General features: G+C 35.3%; 1 protein-coding gene across 1 annotated transcript in view; it reads right to left on the bottom strand.

Moving 5' to 3' along the window:
* Positions 1 to 24,868, bottom strand: part of FMN2 (formin 2) — a 380,362-nt gene that overhangs the window by 82,259 nt on the left and 273,235 nt on the right.

Below are 24,868 nucleotides of genomic sequence, written 5' to 3'. Positions count from 1 at the left end.
GACAACAGACGAACAGATCATGGTCTGTTCTGAAAAGGGGAATGTGATAATATATCCCTTTACTTGCTATCACTTTTATTTAAAAATAAAGAATTATAGTCTGATACAAACCCAACAATCAAATTTGAGAAGATTAAATCAATATTTCGAATTGCTTGAAATAACATAGGAACTCCATCACTTAAAATATGGTGGTGACTTCAATTGTTTTTTGACAAGTAAGCATTCTAGGAATTATGTGGTACTTCACCTCCACCCATTTCCCACACCTCCATACATATTAATATATGTTTGACATGGAAGTTCTGAAGATACTCTTATTTCGTGCAATGCTCTCTGATATTTTTGGTCTATTCTATTAGATTTTAAAACATTAGTTGGGACGTGCAAAATTGATTTTATGTCTCACTAACGGTTTGTGGCCCACAGTTTGAAAATCACTGAGCAGCCTGGGCATAGTGGCTCACACCTGTAATCTCAGCATTTTGGGAGGCTGAGGTGGGTGGATCATGAGGTCAGGAGTTCAAGACCAGCCTGGCCAATATGGTGAAACCTTGTCTCTACTAAAAATATTTTTTAAAAAATTAGCTGGGCATGGTAGTGCGTGCCTGTAGTCCCAGCTGCTTGGGAGACTGAGGCAGGAGAATTGCTTGAACCTGGGAGGGGGAGGCTGCAGTGAGCTGAGATCATGCCACTGCACTCTAGCCTGGGTGACAGAACAAGACTCCATCTCAAAAAAAAAAAAAGAAAAGAAAAGAGAAAGAAAATTACTGAGCCATAGGATAAAAAGAAAAATTAAAATGTGAAAAATAAATCCTGGGATTAGTGAAAGAAGTCATCTTTTTATTATCATTCCTCTTTGGGTCACACGTGGAGCCATTTGGAGAACTTAGAAGACATAGTGGAGCAGGGCAAATTGATTATAAAAACAATGGGACTGTGCATGAAATAAAACCCACGGCACTCGGGAACCGTCAGTGTCTCTATCACTGCTTACAACACAACAGCACAGCTTAGGCTAGTTTATGTTTTACAACCTCAAGACAGTGTTCTTCAAAGGTTTGCATGCTCTCTGCAAAGTCATAACCAGGCGTCATGTTGCCACTCTTTGCCAGGATTTTCAGGATTTAACAGGGATCATTTGAGGTGGAAGCAGATAATTTTTTTCTTTTTTCCTTTCCTTTTTTGTACTTTAGATTGTTTGGATAAACTTACAGGTCAATTGTTAACTATATTAAAAAACAGAATGAACATTTTGTGTTTTTTACTTGGAAAAGGCTCCAGCATGCACATATTGTTTTATAAATATCTCCTCTGAGTTGCCTAGCATAAAAGATTATTTGCTTCCAGAAACAATTCTAGGAATACAGGTTTGTTTAGGCAAAATAACAAAAGCACTACAATGCATACTATTTCCAGGAAGGGTATTTTTGCAATTGCCCTCACATATCTTTGCTATTTCTTTGCAAAGTACAGAGATTAAGGCAAATTAGAAGAAAAAATTTCTAGACTATTTTAGAAAATTAAAGTAAAAGATTTATGAAACTTAAAACACACTACAGTAGAACGAGATGTCAGAGATCTGTATTTGATGCCTGATTTTGCCACTTAAATTAGCTCTGTGACTTTAGGCAGATTCATTTGTTCACATGTACAAAATATTTAGCACGACGCCTCCAATAATCAGTAGAAACTTAATAAATATCCTTGGAAAATTTTGGACCTCCAGATCTCTAAATTCTTAAAGTGTTATCATACATCATGTTTAACTGGGTAAGTCAACTAATACTTTATTATATTCCACTGTCATATTCAATAAAGAAAACACATAGTTTTTCAAAAAGCATAAGGCCCTAAATTGTGTTGAGTGGAATAAAGTAAGTTTCACTTGTTCGTAATGATTTCTTTTGATGTTCACCAAAACAGCTCTTGCTTAGTTGCGTGAGCAAGTTTGGCTGAAACAAAAACTTTAATCCAATTTGGCAGAAGACTGATTCTTATCAAGCGAACAAAACATGAAACCAAACCTTCTTACCAAACCTAACCGCCATATCACAATTATAAAGACAAACTGGAATAAGAAAAAATCTTTTAAAATGCTCTATTATTCATTACTTTACATAATTTTGAAGCTAAAGGGTTTTGTGTATTCAAACTGTAACCGGCTTTGATAAACAGTCAAATGAGAGATCAAAGAAAGCACATTAGAGTACACATTACAATTCCTGATGTAGAGTCAACAATTCAAAGAACTGAACAGATTTCCTTTGTACAGCAATCTCGGGAAAAAGTTTCTGAAAAGTTGGGGTGCAATTCTATTTTATGGAAAAACAGAGATACCTTTTTCAAACATGCTGCTTGCATAAACGCATCATTAATATTTTGTTGTTACAATTTTTTTTTTTTTGAGACAGGGTCTCCCTGTGTCACCCAGGCTGGAGTGCAGTGGTGCAACATGGCTCATTGCAACTTGCAATTCCTCCTGCTTCAGCCTTCCAAGTAGCTGGGATTACAGTGTGTGACACCATGACTAGCTAAATTTTTAAATCTATTTTTCGTAGAGATGAGGGTCTTGCTATGTTGCCCAGGGTGGTCTCAAACTCCGAGGCTCAAGCGATACTTCCTTCTCAGCCTCTCAAAGTGTTGAGATTACAGGCATGAGCCACCATGCTCAGCCAATAATTCTTTTAAATGTACTTATGATGTTAACTTAGTGACAACTGCAGGATGTGGTCTCTTTACATAGTGAGGATGAATCTTCAAAAACCAAAATAAAATATAATTCAATCAGTGAAAATTAAGATACCATTTGGAATAAAATAATTCTGCCATTCATTTATGGAGCAAGCAAGCTAATTACATGCAGTGACCCCAATCAGAGCAGTTGAGCTTTTCAGTTTGAGAAACCACTTTGATGGGCTGTGTGCTACACTGTTAAATGCACAGATTTTCAAACATGACTTTGCTGAAGGTAACACAGAAAATAAGGCGGTTTTCTATTTGCAACAACTTATTGTTATTTCCTAGTGTATTGTTTTCCAGAAATACAAAAATTATTTTCAGATAATTTCTAATGGCATAGATGGTTTTGCAGTTTTGAAAGCCAGTGTAACTTTTAGCAGCAGTTTCTCACGTATTGATAATCAATTATTAATTAATTTCATTTAAATAAAGTATGCCAAGTAAATTGCATGAAAGACATACAGAATATTTCAATCTTCTACTACAAGATTCCCAGCTCTTTAGAGTATACACCTCATTTCTTTTTGATATAGCAAATGATCAGGATGGTAGATTTCTGGTCATTCATAATCAAGATAATCATGGGGCAGCTAAAGCGGCATTTAAAATAGACAAACAGGCACAAGGCTTGGTTGATGATCTTCATATTGTCATCAAATCACTGAGCTTTCTGTGCTACTGTCTACCAGCAACTCTTGACCACTTTTGACAGAAGAATTTTTATGACACCTAATGAACATCACTGCCCAAGAGGATCCCAGATCTCTGACAGCAATCACCTCTCCTCCACCTTTACCATCCAAGCTACACGTTTTTCTAAATGCTTATACTTTGCAAGGTCTTTCTCCCATTCTGCCTCTCATTTTCAAATCTCACAAGGGTCAGTGTTGGAAGCTAGAACATGAGCTTTAGTCTGGGAAACCTGGGTTTGAATTGTAGTGCAACCACTGAATTGCAGATTTTAATAACTTCAAATAATTGCTTCTTTAATGTAATAACTTTTATTCATCATTAAAACAGGGTAATAATTTCTTTTTCTTTGAGTTGTGTCTTGATTTAATAAGATAATGTATAAATCACCTGGTGTCTATTCATACTCTTCATGTCTTTCCTTTACATCCACATCGGTATTACTACAAAATAGGATGGAGCTGTGCTGCTTGCAATACGTGAAAAGTCTTCCATTGTAGGAATCTCACATATTTTCTTGTTAATTTTTCTATACAGAATCCAGATGCTGAATTAAAAATATACTTTGCTAAAATAAGATTGTCTCTTTACAGCAACAGAGGAATTATGGCCCAAGACCTATATAAAACCATGGGATAGCTTTAAAGTGTATTTAATAGCTTTTATTTTTACTTAATTTGTGTGTATAGTTGTTTTAATTGGCCTAGAATGGAAAAGTCCAATGCCGACAGTATAAGCAGAGGCCAATAGCGCCTTAGACCCTTCTCCACTTTTTAAAGGCATAGCAGTAAATAAAATTGCACAAGGGATAGTATTTTAGGTGAATTTAGTGTGAACCTGATGAAATCTTAAAGATAAAATGACTTTAAAAAATATTTAATTCTCTTCTAAAGCTGACCTTTTTATTCCAAACATTTTATGGGCAATTATTCATAGCTTGATGTTTGAGATCCACTGCCAAGAAAATGTTCTGAGATAGAGTATACTGGAAACAGAATTAGTAGCAAAGTAAAGTAAGAATCAAGATTGTAAAATAAAGCAATCCATTTTCTACTGACACTAGAGGAAAGGGACAGGATGATGTAGCTTAAGAAAAAAAGGCAACAACGCAAAGTGGTTTATCATGACAATCTTCAGAGAATACCAGTAACTCTTATTTGAATAGACCTAAAATTGCAGCTCCTTAGGGAAGCTGATCAATTACTGCACCTGTTATTTTAGGGACGCTGTTCCCCCTTGTGTCCACCCCGCAAATCTCAAATGTTAGAGATCTGCAATTTGAGGCAGAGAAAGCTTGTAGTTGGAACCATACAATAAGAGAAACACGAAATGTTTTGGGAGGCAGCCTTTATTTATTTGGTTACTTTTCTTTCCATCTATTTATTTTAGAGTTGGGGGCATGAGATTATCCTTTAGGTCTGATCCTACTGAAGAGACCATTGGCTCAGTCCTGTGCCACTGAACATGCATCTGATTAAAAATAGTGATTTAATGGTTCTGTTACATTTGGTAATGTCTTTGCATTTGGAGCAGGTAATATATCCTACTCCAAATCTCTACCTCCACAAATACTTTCTGGTGGTTGCTGTCCTACTAAGTTACTACTTTGACCCAGTGATTAGTGTCTGTAGTTGCTGTCTGGCTCCAGACTCTTTTGCAATGTGAAATATTTCTGCTGAACTTGTTCCAAATGGCTGTGAGTAAGCAAAGGCACGGAATGGACGCCCTTTCTGATCTTGAGCTTTCATGAGGGAATACCACATATCCCCAGGTAATTGGAGACAGAGTCGCATTTGAGTAATATCAGATGGAAGGCAACTCGGAACCCTTTCATCTGCTTGTCTAGGCTCTAAATCTTTTTGCTATTTTTCCTTTTTATTTAAAGTGTTAACTAGTTTTTGTTTATAATTAGCTATGAATGTGGATTTCACTTGCTTTTAAGTGCAGCCAGTATGGGATATTTTTTAGACAGATGCAGTTGCCTTTCTTCTGAGTCATTTAAAGCTGTCATTTAACTGAAGATACATTGCTTTAGTTTTGAGATTTTTGACACATTCCTCCTTTTGACAATGAACTAAAAGTCAGGTAAATTTAAGTAGTTTATACATGTCACAGTGTATGACTTTCAGAATATCTTTCCTTAGACTGCAAAAGAAATAGCTAAGTTCCAATGCATCCTCCTCCTCTATGCTGCATACATTCTTAAGACAATAAAACAAATGCTGTGGAATCCTCTAGAAGGAAGGAGAGCATATGAGGTATACAATGACAGCTTGACCTTTGCAATAATTCACAGCTACCTTGTATTTAATACTGAGGGTTATTTCAACTTTGTACATAAAATATATATCATTGTGTCTCTAGAAATAGACATGTATATAAACATATGGGGACTTTTTATTAAAAACTTAAGAAATATATACATAATAGAAAATGATCCATACTTTAAAAATTTTACATATGTGACTTTTGGCCAAACCTAAAATACAGGAAAGCCGTTGCTATTATCACCCAGCCTGATGTATGTATTGAAGTGAAATTCCTTTCTAAATCTTCATGTTAAATCTAAAGTAGAAAAGACATGGGAAAACATAATACACATCCATGAGCCAGACAGTACAGTAGACAGTACAGTCCATAAGAGCTGCAACAATTTTCCAACTAGAAAATTGCTAACTCAAACTAAATTTTTATGTCAAATAATACCCAAATCTATATAGTACTCGAACTATAGGTTAAACAAATCTCTCCTGGACTTTCACTAGCGTAGCATAAAAATAAAGACATATTTTGGGCCAATTCCTTTTCTTTTTCTTTGCTAATAGATAACTATTAAAGAATATAAACGAAGCGTAATACTAACTAACCCCAAGCTGAACTTAAATAAAAATCTTTCAGATAAAATGAAAATCTCATTGAGGCTTTAACTAAAAACATGCAAATACATACATTAGGGCTGAGCTTTCCATATTGAAAGTAATACCAATTAATTTCAATTTAGAGATTCAAAATACCAAAACACAAATCTGCTGGAAATAAAAATCAGAAAGCCAAATCAACTTTTTTTTTTTTTTGATACAGAGTCTCACTCTGTCGCCCAGGCGGGAGTGCAGTGGCACGATCTCGGCTCACTGCAACCTCCACCTCCCAGATTCAAGCAATTCTCAGTCTCCCGAGTAGCTGGGACTACAGGCACCCGCCACCACATCTGGCTGATTTTTATATTTTTAGTAGAGACAGGGTTTCACCATGTTGGTCTGATGTGTTTCTTTTCTTCCTACTGTTACTTGCCAAAACAATGCTTAAATCCTAGGGTATTCCAATTCTAGAGACAAAAGCCATATAATTTAACATGACACTATTTCAGTCAACATTTGAACGTCTAGCTTTCTTAGGGACTCATATGCAGGTAAATATTACATAGTTTTTTTTTCCTTCAAGAAAATGGTAGATTGAGAAAGAGACAAATAATCATATATGTAGATGTTATAGAGATGTTTAAATGGGAACGTTAATATAGAATGATGTTGATATTACTATTCTAATTCTTTACATATAGTAACCCAAGATAATAAAACCCTATAAGAAGGGGTTTATAATTATTCCCACTTAAAATCAGGAAATTAACGATTAAAAAACTTGATGAAGATACCAGAAACATTAAATAGAAGAGACAGGGTTCAAACTCATGGGGTCTGACTCCAAAGCCTTAATACTGTCAAATTAGCTATGAGTACAGTTACGTGAAACATCGATTTGCCTACTGAGAGATGTCAATAAGGAAAAGACAAAGTCAATGCATGTGAGTTAGCACTAAAATGATGAACAAGTCTTAGTCAAGTAGAAAAAGGAGCAGAGACCAGATTGGGTAAACAATGAACAGCGGGAAAAAAGACAGATGCAAAGGTGCAACATGGTTTGAGATGTCAAGAAGAAAGATAAAGGAGACAAAACTGGAAATACAATGGAACGAGCTGGCAAAAATGCTGTGGAGGGGCAGGTCCACCCTCTCATGGTATGAGCATACAAATAGCAAAGCAAAGGAGGCCGAACTGTCTTTATTTTATGATTTATTTTTGCCTAAAATATATTTCTTTCTTTTTATAATTATTATTTTAAATTCGGGGCTACATATGCAGATTTGTTACATGGATAGATTACATAATTCTGAGGTTTGAACTTCTATTGACTCCATCACCCAAATAGTAAACATTAATACTCAATAGATAGTTTTCTGACTTTTCCCTCCTCTTCCTCTTCTCCTCTTTGGAGATTCCAGGGTCTGTTGTTTCCATCTTTATGTCCATGTGTACACATTATTTAGTTCCCACTTGAAATTGAGAATATGCAGCATTTAATTTTCAGTTTCTGTGTTAATTAGCCTAGGATAAAAGCCTTCAGCTGCATCCATGTTCCTGTTAAGAACACAATTTCATTTTTTATGACTGAGTAGTATTCCACATATATATATATATAGTAGCACATATAGTCTAGTAGCATTCCATGTACATATATATTTTCTTTATCCAGTCATCTGTTGGTGAATACAGGTTGATTTCATAACTTTGCCACTGAGAATAGTGCTGAAATAAATATACAAGTGCAGCTGTCGTTTCTACACAATGATTTCTTCTCTTTTGAGTAGATACCAAGTAATGGGGTTGATTGCTGGGTCTAATGGTAGTTCTCCTTTTAGTTCTTTGAGGGATCCCCATACTGTTTTCTGTAGAGGTCGTACTAATTTACCTACCAACAGTAGGTTTGTCCTTTTCTGCACATCCATGTCTACCTCTGCTGTTTTTGGCTTCCCAATAATCACCATTCTAACTATTGAAAGACAGTATTGCATTGTGATTTTAATTTGCATTTCACTGATGATTAATAATGTTCAGCCATTTTTCATATGTTTGTTGGCCACCTATATGTCTTCTTTTGAGAAATGTTTGTTCATATCCTTTACCAACTTTTTAATGTGATTGTCTTCTTCTTGAGTTATTTGAGTTCCTCATGGATTCCGGATACTAATTCTTCTTCAGGAGCATAATTTGAAGTATTTTTTCCCATTCTGTAGGTTGTCTGTTTACTCTGTTGATTATCTCTTTTGCTGTGCAGAAGCTTTTTCATTAAGTCCCATTTATCTATTTTTTATTCTGTTGCATTTGCTTTTGAGGTCTTCATCATAAATTCTTTGCCTAGGCCAATCTCCAGAAGAGTATTTCCTAGGTTTTTTTTCTAGCATTTTTACAGTTTCAGGACTTGCATTTAAGTCTTCAGCTCATGTTGAATAAATTTCTGTATATGGTGAGAGACTGGGGTCCAGTTTCATTGTTTTATTTATGGTCATCCAGTTGTCCTAGCACCATTTATTGAATACAGTGTCCTTTAATCCATTGTTTATTTTTGTCAGCTTTGTTGAAGACTGGTTAGTTGTACATAAGTGGCTTTATTTCTTGGTGCTCTATTCTGTTCTATTGATCTCTTGCGCCTAATTTCGTATCAGTATCATGGAATTTGGCTTGTTGCAGTCTTGTTGTACAATCTGAAGCCACATAACGTGATGCCTGACTTTTTCTTTTTATTTAAGATTACTTTGGTTATTCAGGCTCAGTTTTGGCTCCATATGAATTTTAGGATCGTTTTTGATAATTCTGTAAAAATGATGTAGGTAATTTGACAGGAATTGCACTTCTGCAATTTTGTAGATTACTTTGAACACTATGGTTATTTTAATGATGTTGATTGTTCCAACCCATGAGCTCAGAATGTTTTTTCATTTGTCTGTGCCATCTACACAATTTTTTTCATCAGTGTTTTATTTTATAGTTCTCCTTGCAGAGATCTTTCACTTCCTTAGTTAAAGATAACCCACTTTTGAATGGGTTTTTTTTTTCTTGTAAATCTGTTTTAGTTCTTTGTAGATTCTGGATATTAGTCCTTTGTCAAATGGGTAGATTGCAAAAACATTTTTCCCATTCTGTTGATTGCTGGTTCACTCTAATGATGATTGTTTCTTTTGCTGTACAGAAGCTCTGGAGTTTAATTAGAACCCATTTGTCTATGTTGGCTTTTGTTGCCAATGCTTTTGGTGTTTTAGTCATGAAGTCCTTGCCTATGCCTATGTCCTGAATGGTTTTGCCTAGGTTTTCTTCTAGAGTTTTTATGGTGTTAGGTCTTATGTTTAAGTCTTTAATCCATCTGGAGTTAATTTTAGTGTAAGATGTCAGGAAGGGGTCCAGTCTCTGCTTTTTGCACACTGTTAGCCAGTGAATCTCCTGGTTTGTGGGCAGTAATAACTGGTTTGGAAATGCAGTGATCACTCATTCTCTGCAGTGTTCTCACTGGGAACTGCACTCCAGAGCTGTTCCTATTTGGCCGTCTTGCATCCTTTCCCCTTTTCTTTTTCAACTAGCTTTGAGTTTGGTTTGTTCTTGTTTTTCTAGCTCCTTGAGGTGCAATGTTACACTGTTAATTTGAGATCATTCTGTCTTTTTTATGTGGGCATTTAATGCTATGAACCTTCCTCTTAGCACTACTTGGCTGCATCTCACAGGTTTTGGTATGTTGTATCTACTTTTATTCATTTCAAAAAATCTTTTGATTTATACCTTAATTTTGTTGTTTACCCAAGGGTTTTTTTAGGAGCAAGTTGTTTAATTTCCACATACTTGTGTAGTTTGAGAGTTCCTCTTGTTATTGATTTTCAATTTTGTTTTACTGTGGTCTGAGAAGATATTTGATATTATTTTCATTTAAAAAATTCATTGAAACTTGCTTTATGGCTAAGCACATGGTCAATTTTGGAGAATGCTTCATGTACAGATGAGAAAAAGTACATGTTCTTTTGATGTCAAGTAAAATGTTCTATAAATATCTTTCCATTTGGTCTAGAGTCCAGTTTAAGCTCAGAGTTTCTTTGTTGATTTTCTGCTTTTATAATCTGACTAATGCTGCCAATGAGGTACTGAAGTCTCCCCAAATTACTCTATTGCTGTCTATCTCGTCTTAGGTCTAGTAGTATTTTGTTTTAAAATAAATCTGGGTGCTCTGCTACTGGGTGCAGATATATTTTGGAGAGTTAAATCCTGTTGAACTGATGAATTGTGTTAAATTTAAACTAGTGGAAAAATACTTCCATTTTTTTCCTTGGTTAATCTAGCTAGTAGTCTATCTCTTTTGTTTATCATTTCAAAAAAACAATGTTTTGCTTTGTTGATCCTTTATCAATTTAATTGAAGTGGAACTTTAATTAAGTTCCACTTCTGGACTTACTTGAAAAAGACCAAACTTACCCTCCTGCGGTAATTAACTAGAAAAAGGGATAAAACATATGAAACAACTGTTTTCATATACCAAAAAATAGGCAGCCTAGGAGTCTGATCTCTGTAGTGCCCTTCAATCTTCATAGATTTCTGTCTAAAGACAATTTTAAAATCATAGATGCTGGAAGGAAAACCCCAAAAAGCCAATCAGTTTTGCTGAGTTGAGGAAATACAGATAGGAGTCTAGGTAGGCTGACATGACTAAAAGATCAGGAACAGAGTTCCGGAGAAAAAATATATTTGCAGAAAAGAAGGGTCAAAAATCTGCATCAAGGTTTCTAAATTTTAGCTAGGTAGTAAGTGGCACATGTATACAGTAAAATTCTACAAGTACAAGCAAAGAACCACCAAGAAAATATAAGTTGAATAATTCCCAAAGCTTTTACAGGGACAAAAGATGTTTGATGTCTAAAGAGCCAGAGTGGAGAGCTGTCATTGACCACATGAGACAGGATGGTCTTGGAGACCTCAGTGGGGAAGATAATTATTAGTAAGACTGAATTATCACTGGTATGAAGAATGCCCAGACTAGCCTAAGGAAAGCTTAAAAACAAGCCTTAAAGGGATCAACTGAGTCACATGTTGTTTAAGTTATCTGCCTAAACAAAACCAGACACTCTAAAGACATGCACAAAACCTAGACACTCAACAACATAATGTGCATAGTGTCTAGCACTTAATAAACAAATTACTAGACCAACCAAGTATCAGGAAAGTACACTCACATTTTTTAAATCAATAGAAACAGACCCAGGAATGACAGGAGATGAATCAGCAAATAAGGATATTAATACTAATGTAGTTTTTTGTAACCACCCTCAAATATTAAAGAAAAACATGAACATAATGAGAAGAAAATAGAAGATATGGAAAAAGAATTCAGTGGAACTTGTAAAGTGAAAAATATAGTACCTGAAATAAAAAGTCCACTGAATGGAAATCACTTAAGATTAGACATTGCAGAAGAAAATAACAAACTTGAAGATGTAAAATTTGGATCCATTCCAACTGAAGCACGTAAAGGAAAAGACTGAAAGAACGGCAGAAACTTGTGACATTAGCAAACCTTGTAACATTAGTAAACATTCTAGCGTAATGTGTCATTGTAGTCACAGAACAAAACCAGAGATGGAGACAGTAAAATCACTGAAGGAATAAGGGTCAAAAGTTTTCCCAATTTGATATACACCATAAACTCTTAAATCCAATTAACCTCAAGAAAGAGAAAAACATGGCTGGTTGTGGTGGCTCATTCCTGTAATCCCAGCACTTTGGATCACCTGAGGTCAGGAGTTCCAGACCAGCCTGGCCAACATGGTAAAACCCCACCTCTACTAAAAATACAAAAATTAGCTGGCTGTGGTGGTGGGCACCTGTGATCCCAGCTACTCAGGAGGCTGAGGCAGAAGAATTGCTTGAATCTGGGAGGCGGGGGTTGCTGTGAGCCAAGATAGCACCACTGCACTTCAGCCTGGGCAACAAAAGTGAAACTGCATCTCAAAAAAAAAAAAAAAAAAAAAAAAAAAAAACTGAAAAAAAGAAAGAGGAAAACACACACACACACACACATAAACCAAGGCACATTATAATAAAAATCCTATAAAGCAGCAATAGAGGCAAAAGTTGAAAAGAACCAGTTTAGATGGGGAAGGAGTGGGGAGATACATTTTATAATGAGTAACAAAAATATAAATTACCAAGGACTTTGTGGTAGGCAGAACAATGGGCCTCTAAAAATGTCCATGTCCCAATCCCCAGCTATGAATATGCTATATCACATGGGAATATAATAAATTAATAAATAAAGGGGGAATTAAAATTGCATATGGAATAAGGTTGCTAATCAGCTGAACTTAAGATAAGAAACTCATCCTATATTATACATAATTGACCCAAAGCAATCACTGGGTCCTTCTTAAGTGAAAGAGAAAGGCAGGAGAGTTAGTATCACAGTGATACATCACAACAAGACCTCAACCAGCCATGGCTAGCTTTGAAGACAGATGGAAGCCATAAACCAAGGAGTGTGGGCAGCTTCTAGAATGTAAAAAAAGGCAAATAAATGTATGCCTGAGATCCTCCAGAAAGAACATAGCACTGCTAATGTAATTTTTGTCGATTTTGAATTTCTGACCTGAAGAATGACAAGATAATGAATTTGTATTGTTTGAAGCTATGAAGTTTGTGGTAATTTGTTACAGCAGTAACAAAAAACAAATACAGATTTCTTGTCAGAAACTGTGCAAGCACAAGACCGAAGAACAGTATCTTAAGTAAGGAAAGAAAAAAAACCTGTTAACTGAGAATTCTACATTCAGTAAGAATATCTCTCAAAAATGGGAAATAAATAATTTCAAGAAAGTAATGGCTAAATAAATTTTCCAACTGCAAATCTACATAATGAGAAATGTTAAGGAAGTTATTCAGGCAGAATAAAAATGATATGTAATGAAAGCTGGATCTATGCAAATAAGTGAAATAAACCGGAAATGCTAATTATGAGGATGAACATAAAATATATTTTTGTCATTAAAATTTTTTTAAAGATAATGACTTATATGCAAGTAGTAGCAATATATTGTTTTGGTTATAACATATGTAGATTTAAAATATATCACAACGACAGAACAAACAGAAGGGAGAATGAAAGTATACTGTTGTAGAGTTCTTACGTCACCTGTGAAGTTGTGCAATACTATTTGAAGACAGACTGTGATAAATTAAAGGAGCACAACACTAGAGTGACCACCGAAAATATAAAACAAAGATGTATAGCATATAAGCCAATGGTGGGAATAAGAAGAGATATAGTTGTCCCTCAATATCCATGGAAGAGTAGTTCATCTGTGGTATCCCACAGATACCAAAATCCACGGATGCTAAAGTCCCTTATATAAAATGGCATAGGATTTGCATATAACCTACATACATCCTCACGCAGACTTTAAATTACCTCTATAATAATGTAAATGTTATGTAACGTAATTTAAATGCTATGTAAACAGTTGTTATGCTGAATTGTTTGGAGAAGGATGACAAGAAACTTAGTCTTTACATATTCATTATAAGTACAACCATCTTTTTTTGTTGTTGAAGTTTTTAATCTGTAGTTGGTTGAATCCACAGATGCAGAACCCACAGATACAAAGGGCTGGTTATACTAAAGAATACTAAACTAATCAATAAGAAAAAAGGGAAAGAGAAAAAAGAAGGAAAACAATAGATGAAACAAATAGTAGACAAATATAAAGATCATAAATTAAACTCAACCCTATCATTACTACATTAAATGTAAATGGTCTAAATGCCCAATAAAAAGGCAGAGATTGTTTGGCTGGATAAGAAAAATAAGGCTCAACTTTATGCTCTTTAGAAAAAGAAATCCACTTAAAATATAAATACACAATTAGGGTAAAAGTAAAAGGATAAACAGGTATATCATGCAAACACTAATAACCATAATAAGGCTGAAGTAGCTACATTAAAAATAGACAAATTTGACTTCAGAACAAGATATGTTACCAGGAAGAAATGAGAAAGAATACATAATGATAAAGGGATCAATTAAAAAAGAAGATATAACAATTCTAACTGTGTTTGCATCTAAAAGCAGAACTTCAAAATACATAATGCAAAAACTAACAAAAATAAAATGAGAGAAAGACAAAATTCCCCAATTGACAAAACAGAAAGAAAAAATAGACAACAGAAAATTGTAACTAGAGAGTATAACCTTCTCTTAAACTGATAAATAAGTTTGAAAGAAAATCACTAAAGACACAGAAGACTTAAACAACATTATCAAAGCAATGAAGAGATTTATACAAAACCCTGAAAACCTGACAGGTCACCCTTGCAGCTGGGGAATGAACTGGAGGGAATAGAGGCTGGAGGCAGACATATCAATTGAGAAGCAATCATGATAATGTGGATAGAAAGTAGAAAGACATGTGAGAGACAATGTAGAGTCAAGAATGCCTCTGAAGTTTCATGCTGGGAAATTGATGGGAATAGGAAAGTTCAAAAAGGTAAATATTTTGTTTGATGACTACAGCAACAAACATTCCTAAACACATTGTTTTATTAACAAAAATACTTCCATGAATTTTGTGAGATCCATTAAGTATGCTTTCTAATCGTCTTCTGTGTTGCCGCTATAACATCTCATTGCAGGTGTACATGCTTTTATTGTGCTTTGCTTTACTGTGCTTTATAGATAGTTAATTTTTGTTTTATTTTTATTGGGTTTTTTTTTGTTTGTTTTTACAAATTGAAGGTCTATGGCAACCGCAGTCAAATGAATCTACTGGCACCATTTTCATCACATCATGTGCTCGCTTTGTGTCATATTACTTTGGTAATTCTCATGGTATTTCAGACTTTCCCATTATTATTTTGTCTGTTATGGTGATCTGTGATCAGTGATCTTTGATGTAATTATTGCAGTTGTTTTAGGGTACCACAGACCATGCCCATATAAGATGTAAACAATCAATAAATATTGTGTGTGTGTGTGTTCTCACTTCTCCACCAAAAGGCTGTTCATCATCTCTTTTCCTCTTCTCAACCTCCGTATTCCCCGAGACACAACAGTATTGAAATTGGGCCAATTAGTAACCATACAATAATTAATAACCCTACAATTAATAATGCTACAGGCCTCTAAGTGTTCAGGTGAAAGAAAGTGTTACATATGTCTCACTTTAAATCAAAGTCAGAAGTAATTAAGTTTAGTGAATTAGGCATGCCCAAATGGAGACAGAATCAAAGTTAGTTCTCTTACGTGAGATAGCCAAGTGGTTAATGCAAAAGAAAAGCTCTTGAGGGAAATTTAAAGTGCTGCTTCAGTGAAAAAAATGAATGATAAGAAAGCAAAAACAACATTATTGCTGACAGAAAAATTTTCAGTGGTCTGATTAGATCATACCAGCCACAACATTCTCTTAAGCCAAAGCCTCATCTAGAGCAAGGCCCTAGCTCTCTTCAATTGTGTGAAAACTAAGAGAGTGGAGGAAGCTACAGAAGAAAATTTGAAGCCAGTAGAGGTCAGTTCACAAAGTTTAAAGAAAGAAGCTGTCTCCATGACATGAAAGTGCAAGGTGAAGTACCAGCTGCCAACGAAGAAGCTGCAGCAAGTTATCCAGAAGATCTAGATAAGATATAAGGCGGCTACACTACAACAGACTTTCAATGTAGATAAAACAAGAAGCAGATGCTACCTAGGAGTTTCATAGCTAGAGAGAAGTCAATGCCTGCTTCAAAACTTCAAAGGACAGGCCAGATTTCTTTGTCGGGGCTAATGCAGCTGGTGACTTTCAGCTGAAGTAAGTGCTCATTGATCATTTACAAAAATCCTGGAGCCTAGAAGAGTTACCCTAAATCTACTATGCCTGTGCTCCATAAATGGAAGGCCAAAGCCTGGATGACAGCACATCTGTTTACAGCATGATTTACTGAGTGTTTTAGGCCCACTGCTGAGACCTACTACTCAGAAGAAGATTCTTTTCAAAATATTACAGCTCATTGACCATGCACCTGGTCACCAAAAAGCTCTGATGGAGATGTTTTTAATACAAGGAGGTTCATTTTGTTTTCATGCCTGCTAATACATCTATTTAGATCAAGGGGTAATTTTAACTTCGAAGACTTACTATTTAAGAAATATATTTGGAAAGGCTATAGCTGTCATAGGTAGTGATTGAGTCCTCTGGTGGATCCAAGCAAAATCAATTGAAAACCATCTAAAAGGATTCATCATTGTAGATGCCATTAAGAACATTCTTGACACATGAGAAGAGTTCAAAATATCAACATTAGTAGAAGTTTGGAAGAAGTGGATTCCAACCGTCACAGATGACTTGGAGGGGCTCAAGTCTTCAGCAGAGGAAAGAATTGCAGAAGTGGTGGAAACTGCAAGAAAATTAGAATAAGAAGTGGAGCTCAAGGATGTGACCAAATTGCTGCAAATTGTTCATGATAAAATTGCTCGTGATAAAGTTGCTCAGAATAAAATTTGAACGGACGAGGAGTTGCTTCTTATGAATGACCAAAGAACGTCATTTCTTGAGATGGAATCTACTCCTGGTAAAGATGCTGTGAATATTGTTGAAATAACAAGAAAAGATTTAGAAAATTAATTTAGTTGATAAAGCAGCAGCAGGGTTTGAGAGGACTGATTCAAATTTTGAAAGAAGTTCTACCCAGTTATACTGGGTAAAATGCTATCAAATGGCATCTCATGCTACATAGAAATATTTTGTGAAAGAAGGACCAATTGATTGAGAAAACTTCATTTCTGCCTTCTTTTCGGAAACTGCCACAGCTAGCCCAATCTTCAGCAACCACCACCCTGACCTGTCAGCAGCCATCAACATGGAAGCAAGACCCACCACGAGAAAACATATCACAACTTGCTGAAGGCTTAGAGGATTGTTAGCATTTTTAAATAGTATTTTAAATTTAAGGCATGTACATTTTTTTAAATGTATAATACTACTGCACACTTAATAGAATATGGTATAGCATAAATGTAACTATTATATGGACTGGGAGCCCCCAAAATGCATGTGACTTGCTTTATTCCTTTAATGTGGTGGTCTGGAACCAAAACTGTAATATCTCTGAGGGATGCCTGTATACAAGCTTTCAAAACTGTCTTAAAAGAAATAGAAAATTTTCTTCCAAAAGTGATTTAGGTTTGGTTTTCCTTGAATATACAATAAATTTCTATAGATTTTATACATTTCTTATATTTAAACACAGTATATTTAATACATACAAAATATACAATGTATTCCTTCTATAAAAACGTAAGCGGAAACTTTATGAAGAAAAAAATAAGAAATCATTGGAAGAAAAATACTTGCTTCTACTCAATTCTTCCGTATCATATTACAGAAATCACTAATTAATCATGCTACTCTTCCAAACCCAAGAATTCAGGTAAGACCTAAGATTTATCCTCAAAACACGGCTCCATTAAGCCAGTATCAATCTATCACATTTGGCACATGAGATGAGACCATTTGCCATATAAGTTAGATGACCTTTCAAGTAAGTTTTTGTTTTTTTGTTAAGACAAAGTCTCGCTCTGTCACCCAGGCTACAGTGTAATGGCACGATCTCGGCTCACTGCAACCTCCGCCTCCTGGGTTCCAGCAGTTCTCCTATCTCAGCCTCCAGAGGAGTTGGGATTATAGGTGCCCACCACCACACTCGGCTAATTTTTGTATTTTTAGTAGAGACGGAGTTTCACCATTTTGGCCAGGCTGGTCTCAAACTCCTGACATAAGGTGATCTACCCACCTTGGCCTCCCAGAATGCTGGGATTACAGATGTAAGCCACCATGCCCAGTTGACGTTTCTCATAAGTTAACATGGGTTAGCAACGTTTCACTTAGATTTTATTCATGCACAACAGAGAGGAGTAATTACACCAAAGCCCTCCACTGTGCTCTGCCTCACAAGTGTTGCTTATCTTCAGAGTAGACACAGAAAACCATAGACAATATACAACAAACACACTCAACTCTTATTTCCCTTATGATCCAAATGCCCAAGTAACACGTAGTCAGAACATGTGTCAAGCAGAAAATTAATAGGCTGACATATTTTAGACATTAACAGGAAAACATAATTTTAAATGGTGCAATTTAATATGACTATTTACTTCTGAATCAACATGTTGTTATTTCCTAGGTAACTATACAAATAGACCCTTGGGTTTTATTATACCAGAATTGCTTTAACAAAAACATTTAAAATTTTAAAAGTGCTAGTCTTGAATTCAGTTTCTACCTGATTTTTCTTCAAAAAAAAAAAAAAAAAAAAAAAACTCAAAGATTCACATCAGTCACTAAGGAATGTAATTGAGGTTCAGCTACAAGAACATAACCATTTGGTCAGGATTATTCTTCACGGCAGAACCTATCCAGATGCCCAGGGCCTAAGGAAGGAAAGCTTAGACTTCACCATGAAAAAACATGCTATTAATTCTGTATTATCTAACATGAAGGGCAAATAAGGTATTTTTTAAAAATACACTTTAGGTCCGGCGCAGTGGCTCACGCCTGTAATCTCAACACTTTGGAAGACGAAGGCGGGTGTATCACTTGAGGCCAGAAGTTCGAGACCAGCTTGGCCAACCTGATAAAACCTCATCTTTACCAAAAAATAAATAAATAAAATTATCTGGGCTTGGTGGCATGTGCCTGTAATCCCAGCTACTAGGGAGGCTGAGGCAGGAGAATCGCTTGAACCAGGAGGTGGAGGTTGCAGTGAGTTGAGATCCCGCCACTGTACTCCAGCCTGGGCAACAGAGTGAGACTCCTTCTTCAAAAAATAAGTAAATAAATACATAAACATTTTAGATATTTCACGTAGTTTAAAATATATTAGCTCTATATTTTAAACACACTTAAATTGTAATGAGTAATTACCGACTTTAACAATTAATTATACTAACATTCAATCTTTTCCAGAAGACTGATGGTTACTATCAGGTTGTTGGTGATTATACGGTAACAGAATGACAGGGATGAGGAAAAATGAGAGCTGTTAGGAAATGGATAGCCTAGGGGAAAAAAGGGATGATTTGGGGCTGAGATAGGCTGATGAAATGGGATTAGAGTGCAGTAGACACATGTGAGTAAAGCCAAAGGACTTAACAATGATTAAGGAAAGCAGGGATGGAAGAGCATAGGAGAAAAGGAGGCATCAAGAATAAGGCTAACTCTGCTTTTGACCCAGCAGCTCACCATTTCAGTACAGTACCAAGTGTGAATTGTGAGACATACACACGTTTTTACTATAATCTTTTGCTTTAGAAAGCAATGTTGTAGAAAAATGTTGGTAAGTAATGAGTAAATACTTTGGGTGCAGTTTTTTTGGGGGGGGGATCGGAGTCTCACTCTGTTGCCCAGTCTCACTCTGGAGTACAGTGGTGAGATCTCAGCTCACTGCAACCTCTGCCTCCCAGGTTGAAGTGATTCTCCTGCCTCAGTTTCCCAAGTAACTGGGATTACAGATGCCCATCACCATGCCTGGTTAATTTTTGTATTTTTTAGTAGAGACGGGGTTTCACCATATTGGCCAGGCTGGTCTTGAACTCCTGACCTCAGGTCATCTACCCACCTTGGCCTCCCAAAGTGCTGGGATTATGGGTGACAGCCACCACGCCCAGCCAAAGGTGCATTTTTATAGTGAAATACTATGAAGTCATTAAGAAGAATGTACTAATGTAAGATTATTTCAAATATATTTTAATTGGGAAAAAAACAAGATAGACTTCTAATTTCAACAATACTATAGATATCAAAAAGTTTCAGGACAAAGAACACAAAAAAGCTGGGGTAAAGTAATAATGAATGCATGGTTGAGTTGAATGGAAAATTCTCTGAGGCCATAAAAACAAACAGGAGCAGGATTCCAAAGAGGTGTAAGCCAGCACTCCCTCAAGGCATCACTAACCCCAGCAACCTAGAACTTCAGTTTTAAAGGTTATATGAGAAAATTTTGAACAGGCCTTGAATCGTCCTACATAACCACAGAGACATCTTAAAAGAAGAAATTGAAAAAAAAATCACCCCACTAAATTAGGCATTAAGGAAATGCATCCATCTCAGCAGTGGCTCTTGGGGAAGGGGAAACCCTCTCACAGAAGAATCCATTGCTCCACATGGGCAACCACACTGCATTAGGCCCACACACACAATGTGTGATCCTAACGTACAAGGCAAGGATTTATTTTAAAATAATTTTGGTTGGTAGTGCCTCCTGATGATCAGCCAAAACAAACACATGGAGAAACAGAAAAATATAAAAGGTCCTGAGGGAAAATTTAGATTAGAAACAAAGAAACAAAAATTGGACCCAAGTAGAGTTGTCAATGCAACAAGGGAATAGAGAAATCAGAGGCCTCCAGACGGCTGAAAGGAATTTACTTTGAACCCAGAATTTTATAATTAGCAAATCTATCACTAAAAGACAGCCTTGATATAAAGATACGTTCACACAGACAAAAACAGAATTTACAATCCAGAGTTCACACCAACGCAACTTTCCACGGGTGTACTTGAGAAAGAAGAAAAATAATTTTAGAAGGCATAATATGAAGGAACAGTGAGCAAAGACAACGGTATTGAAATTTAAACCAAAAATGAATACATAAAATAATAATTCTATATTGTAGGAGTAATAGACAATATAAAATGAAACTAAAACCCTGTTAAAGAATGGCATTTAAACGGTAAGATTAGCATTAAAACATGCTAAGAATTTGTTTGGAGGGAAGTAAAAATAGCAACCTCAGACTCTGTTAAATCGTGTTAACAGAAAAATATTGCCTGATCTCACTTATATGTGAAATCTCAACTGAAAAAACAAAACAAAACAAACAAAAAACTCAAATACCTAGAAACAGAGTAGAAATGGCAGGAGGTTGAGGGAAATGCGGAGATGGAGGTGAAAGGCTACGAAGTTGCAGCTATGTAGCATAAACATGCCCAGAGATCTGCTGAACAGTATGCAGGGTGTGCACGCACGTGCAGACACACGGTACCTATGTGAAATGATAAAATATGTTCATTTGCTTGACGAATCATTTTACTCTGTGTGTGTGTATACATATATGTAAACATCGTGTTGTAGACTTTAAATATACACAATAAAAAGAACTGTGTTACTATATCAGAGATATACACTAAAATAATAAAGATACAGAAAATCACTTGAAAAGTAGTCAAGGGGAAAAAATAAATGATACAAAAACCTCCCATCAATTTGTGGTAATTTGTTTATAAAGATGGACAAAATATTTATTTCTATTCCTCTATGCCCCTTTGTGAAATGACATTTCCACTCTTTCTGTCCATATTATACTGCAGGTACCACGCAGTGCGAAATGACCAGAAAAAAAGGAAGGAACAAAACTAGAAAGCAAATGAATAAATAAGTACATAAAACTGTCATTATCTGCAGTGATATTTCCATAGAAAGTTTTTTAAAATCTCAAATTGTTATATTAATAAGGGGTTTAACAAGTTTGTAAGATGTAAGTTATTTGAATTTTATATATCTCCAAAATAGAGTAAATGTAATTCACGAAATATAAACAAAAATGAGGTCTTTAGGAATATTTGTATAAAAACAAATAGAAATTTTAATGAAATTTCAAACTTTTTAGACAGATATTAAAAGAAACATAAATAAACGCTAGTCTGTACCATGCTCATAGATAGAAAGCCTTGATATCATAAAGGTGTCATTTCTACCCAGTCTGAACTATAGCTTATGTAACTATGTCAGAATCCTAATAGAATTTTTTTGGTGGAAATTAATTCTTAAATTATATAGCAGAATCAATTACCAAAAGGAGGCATAAATCTAAAGAAGGTGGGAATCTAGCCTTTTCACATTTCAAGACTTATTAGAAGGCTACAGTAAATAAGACAGTAACAGGTTTTGTTACAAGGATAAATAATAAAAATAGGCCAATGCAATAATACAGAGAAAACCCAAGAAAGCTGCACACACATAGTGAAAGTTCCTACATGATAGAAATGGTACTGCATATTAGAGAGAAAATGGCTTGTTTCTTACATGTCACTAAACAACTAAAACAACATTATCTATATGACATAAAATTAAACATCGTTCCTATTGCAGATCATAGATAAAGATGAATTTCAAATAGACTGATGGATTAAATGTGAAAGCAAAACTATAGTTTTCTGAGAAAATAAAGGACATTATCTTTACAAACTTATAGAAAGGAAGGATTTCTTAAGTAAGGCAAACATATGCACCAACGAGAAAAAGGTTGATAGATATCACTACATAGAAATAAAAAAACACTTTTAAAAATCAAGTCGGCAAAAGAAAAATGAAAAGATAATCTCCAAAGTGGGAGGAGGGTTTGGTAAAATTCATCTGATCACGTTTTAAAATCCTAAATATATAAAGATGTCCTAATAACTCAATAAATAAAACAGAAGTCAATAAAAAACAGCCAAAAGACAAACACAGGCATTACAGAGAAAAGAAAGCAACTCTAAATGTGTGAAAACACATTATTTCTCAAAAACAATCAGCAAACTGCAAATGAAAACCTCAATGGAATATCATTTTAAAGAGTCAATTGGGTCAAAAAAATGTAAAAATAAATAAATAAATAAAATCGAAGAACTAAGTGCTGGTAAGGATTGAACACAATTGGAACTCTGCTGATAGAAGGACAGATGAGAACTAACCATTTTTGAAAACACTTCAGCTTTACCTCTGAGGCTGAAGATTCACATATCCCATGCCTCAGCAAACCTTAGGTTTGCAACACAAAAAGGGAGTATGGATATGGGTCAGGAATTGTGAACACAAATGTCATATAAGCATTTTCCATAATCACTAAGGGATACAATAGGATAGACCATTTGTGCTGTTAAGAGTCCTACAATAGAATAAAAATTAATGAAACAGAACCACATGCAAAAATATGAAAGAATTTCAAAAACAACCTTCAGTGGAGAAAAAACTAAGCTGCAGCAGAGGATGCTTGTATTTCCAGTTACACAAAGTTCCTAAAATTGTAAACAATAAGTTGGTTATGATTTAAATTTCTGGCAAACCTATAAAGAATAAACATGGGAATGATCAATAGAAAATTCAGGATAATGGCTGTCTCTGAAGGGGACACAGGTATAAGACTGGGGAAAGATAAAGGGAATTGCTGACCGACTGATATTGATCATGTTCTATTCTGTGAGCTGAGTGTATGTGGCTATTGGTTTCATTATAATTCTTTACATTTCATTTAGGTTATAAGATATACATACAGATCTATAATAAAACCTTATTTTTGTTATATAAATTAGTGTGTTTCCAACTAAGGTTTTACAAGGTGACACCCAGGCTTCTTGTTTCAGCTCTTACACTGTGAAAACTGTCCTAGTCACCATCTGTTTTGTGCCACATTTTCCACATCTTTGTGGAATTTTTGATAATTTCATGTTTTAAATGGCCCCCAAGCAGAGTGCTCGTATGTGCAAGATGGCTGTGATGTACCTTATGGAGAAAATATATGCGTTAAATAAAGTTCATTAAGGCATGAGTAACGGTGTTGCTAGCCACGAGTTCAACATTAATGAATGGACAATATATATTAGATTAGATAAGGTGTCGTTAAACATAACCACACATAAGACAAAGTTGTGAATGAATTCGTTGACAGGAATATGACCACAGGTTTGCAGGCACCTAACCTTGTACTTCCCTATAGGAACAATGGTTCTGTATTCACTAATTCAGTGTTCACAGTGACTCTATAAAACCTAACTAGAGAAAATGATGAGAATTGACTGTCTCATATAAATAGTGTAAGGGTAATAAAACGTTATATTTTTGTGTTGAACATAAAATGAATAAAGTACAAGATTTTATGTGTATGTATGTGTGTATCAAAACATACACATGCATATATGTTCTCTATATTATGTAGAAAATATAAAATATTTCTTAACAGAAATGAAAAGGCAAAAAGCAGAAAGACATACAAAGCATGTAACCACTAGTAAAAAAACATAAATACAAATGTATTTTTATACATGCACATACACACTTATCCATGCAAATTATCTCTGGAAAAACAGAAATGAGTCATAACATTGGTTAAAATAGAGGACAGCAGGCCAGGTGCAGTGGCTCATGCCCATAATCCCAGCACTTTGGAAGGCTGAGGTGGGCAGATCATGAAGTCAGGAGTTCGAGATCAGCCTGATTAGCATGGTGGAACTCTACTAAAAATACAAAAAAAAAAATTAGCCAAGCGTGGTGGCGCATGCCTGTAATCCCAGCTACTTAGGAGGCTGAGGCAGGAGAATCACTTGAACCCAGGAGGCGGAGGTTGCAGTGAGCCAAGATCACGCCACCGCTCTCTAGCCTGGGCAAATGACAGAGCGAGAATACATCTCAAAAAAAAAAAAAAAAAAAAAATAGAGGACGGTAATAGTGAGAAGACTTACATTCCATTATGGTCTTGTACTTTATAATAGATACATGTATTATTTAAATATTCCCATTACTCATTCATAGAGAAATAAAGAATGAGGCCAAGCTTTCTGTCTTAG

The sequence above is a fragment of the Aotus nancymaae genome, unplaced genomic scaffold (assembly GCF_030222135.1).
Source record: "Aotus nancymaae isolate 86718 unplaced genomic scaffold, 86718_ANA_hifiasm-v0.15.2.pri h1tg000032l_0, whole genome shotgun sequence".
NCBI lineage: Eukaryota > Metazoa > Chordata > Mammalia > Primates > Aotidae > Aotus > Aotus nancymaae.
Note: the sequence above shows the minus strand (reverse complement) of the source record. Positions and strands in the feature narration are given on the sequence as shown.